The sequence below is a fragment of the Triticum aestivum genome, chromosome 3B, assembly GCF_018294505.1.
Source record: "Triticum aestivum cultivar Chinese Spring chromosome 3B, IWGSC CS RefSeq v2.1, whole genome shotgun sequence".
NCBI classification, from domain to species: domain Eukaryota; kingdom Viridiplantae; phylum Streptophyta; class Magnoliopsida; order Poales; family Poaceae; genus Triticum; species Triticum aestivum.
Window position 1 is genome coordinate 105,857,111 of NC_057801.1, and position 3,138 is coordinate 105,860,248.

The window sequence follows — 3,138 nt, forward strand, 5'->3', positions numbered from 1 at the left end:
GTTTACATGCCTTCGTGAGTTAAATTTCATCATGTCTCAGTTTTCACTAAGTCTGAAAACTGATTGTGTTCGAGCGATGTTCGTGAGCTCGGTAGAGTATTTTGTGAACCCTTTTGGCCCCAGGTCACTTTGGGTGTTTTATTAAGCTTGTTGAATAGCTCCATGCCATGTTCTTACTTGTCATGTTCAGGTTTTCTATCATGTTGTTTTGCTGCTCTGAAGAGAGCATCGTCATCTGAAATTTCAGACTAGTGTTAATTTCACTAAGTCTGAAATCTGTTTTGCATTTGCGTTTTAGCCATGCTTGTTTGAACCTCTTAATGGATGAATTTGCCTATGGCTCAGTGCTAGTGTTTTGTCAACCATCTTGTGTACATCACTGCCATGTATTTTGTTTTCATGTTTGGTGGCTGTAGCATGTTCATTTCGTTGCATTTAGATGCCTACTTGCTGCAAATCGCAGACCGGTGTCATATCTTGAAACGCATGCCATTTCTAAACCGTAGCTCCGATTCCTTTGATCTTTATATTGTTTTCAAGCGATTTCATCCCCTCTATCCAGTGGCACACTTGGTTTTCCAAGTTGATGCCAGGTTCATGCATTTCCTGTCATATCTTGCATTTTGCATCCCGCATCGCATTCCGCATAGCATATCGTCATTTCATCATATTGCTTGGTCTTGCCCGTGGTTGATTGTGTCCTTGTTGCTTGTTTGTCTTTGGGTAGAGCCGGGAGACGAGTTCGCTACCGAGGAGCCCGTTGAGTTTGCTTGTGAGGATCCAGTCAACTCTGACAACTGTGCAGGCAAGATGATCATACCCTCGAAATCACTACTATCTTTGCTATGCTAGTTTGCTTGCTCTTTTGCTTTGCCACTGCTACGATGCCTACCTTTTTGCTTGTCAGCCTCCCAATTGCCATGTGATCCCCTAACCCACCATTGTCCTAGCAAACCGTTGATTGGCTATGTTACCGCTTTGCTCAGCCCTTCTTATAGCGTTGTTAGTTGCAGGTGGAAGATTGGAGCCGTTCCTTGTTGGAACTTTTATTTACTTGTTGGGATATCACAATATACCTTACTTAATTAATGCATCTATATACTTGGTAAAGGGTGGAAGGCTCGGCCTTATGCCTGGTGTTTTGTTCCACTCTTGCCGCCCTAGTTTCCGTCATATCGGTGTTATGTTCCCGGATTTTGCGTTCCTTACATGGTTGGGCTATTATGGGAACCCCTTGACAGTTCGTCTTAAGTAAAGCTCTTCCAGCAATGCCCAACATTGGTTTTACCATTTGCCACCTAGCCTTTTTTTCCCTTGGGTTCTGCAGACTCAAGGGTCATCATTATTTTACCCCCCCCCCTGGGCCAGTGCTCCTCTGAGTGTTGGTCCACCTGTCAGCTACCGGTGGCTACCAGGGGCAACTCTGGGCTGGCCTACCCGTACCTAGGACAATCTGAGTGTGCCCTGAGAAAGAGATATGTGCAGCTCCTATCGGGATTTGTCGGCACATTCGGGCAGTGTTGCTGGTTTAGTTTTACCCTGTCGAAATGTCTTGTTGTACCGGGATACCGAGTCTGATCGGAATGTCTCGGGTGGAGGTCTATTCCTTCGTTGACCGTGAGAGCTTGTCATGGGCTAAGTTGGGACTCCCCTGCAGGGATTGAACTTTCGAAAGCCGTGCCCGCGGTTATGGGCAGATGGGAATTTGTTAACGTCCGGTTGTAGAAAACCCGAAGTTGACCTTGTTTAAAATACGTCAACCGCGTGTGTAACCGTGAGGGTCTCTTTCCGGCGGGGCCCGGGAAGTGAACACGGTTGTTGGAGTTATGCTTGACGTAGGTAGTCCAGGATCACTTCTTGATCATACTTTTATCGATCGTGCTTCGCCTTCTCTTCTCGCTCTCTTTTGCGTATAAGTTAGCCACCATATATGCTAGTCGCCTGCTGCAGCTCCACCTATATTTGCCTTATCCATTCCTATGAGCTTAAATAGTTTTGATCGCGTGGGTGTGAGATTGCTGAGTCCCTGTGGCTCACATATACTACAACTCCAGATGCAGGTCCAGGTGTTTCTGCTCCAGTTGACGATTACGAGCTGAAGTGGGAGTTCGACGAGGACTCTCAGCGTTATTATGTTTCCTTTCCCGATGATCAGTAGTGGTGCCTAGTTGGGGTTATCGATTCAGGACCTTGTCGCATGTTGGGTTCTTTTCTATTTTGGCGCCGTAGTCGGGCCATGAGTGCTTGTTTGATGGATGTTATTTATGTACTCTGATGTGACGTGGCGAGTGTAAGCCAACTATGTTATCTCCCCCTTTTATTATATATATTACATGGGATGTTGTAATGACTGCCTGACTTGCGACATTGCTTTCAATGCGGTTATGCCTCTAAGTCGTGCCTCGACACGTGGGAGCTATAGCCGCATCGAGGGCGTTATAAGTTGGTAATCAGAGCCATCCCCGACCTTAGGAGCCCCCATTGCTTGATCGTTTTTAGCAGCCGAGTTGTGTCTAGAAAAATGTTTTGAGTCCTTAGGAATTATATATCGGAGAGCTTAGGAATTCTTTTTACTTCCCAGTCTCCTCATCGCTCTGGTAAGGCATCCTGACGTAGAGTTTGGACTCTTCTCTTCTCAAATTTCACTAAATTTTTTTTTAGGATCACGCGAGTATCTTGGTTTTGTTCCGATGGTTTTGTGACGAGAACATTGTTCTTGGTGCCTCCTGTCTTTAGGGGTTGTGGCAGTGTCCCGGGGAGTTGAGCTCCGAGGTGTTGTCGTCACAATTTTATCGTTGCAATTCTGGTATACTTGAGATATGTTCGCCGACATCGAAAATCTCTTTTATGCAGTTCGTTGGTGAGATAACCTCGACGCCACCCAGTACTGGGGCGGGAGTTCAGGAGTATCGCCATAACTTGTATAACGGATGCTTTTCGAAGGTTGAGGTAGATGGTTTCCGAAGTTTTCCTGGTTATGTGTTGAAGGATGGATACAGCTAGATGTAGGATTTGCTAGTTTGGGTGAGATATTGTGCTTCCCCTATATCCCCAACACCTGATTGCATAACCGGAAAGGTTCGGGAATTTCATAGGTGGGAATTCTAGTAGCTCTAGTTCTTCGTCCACGGATATTGG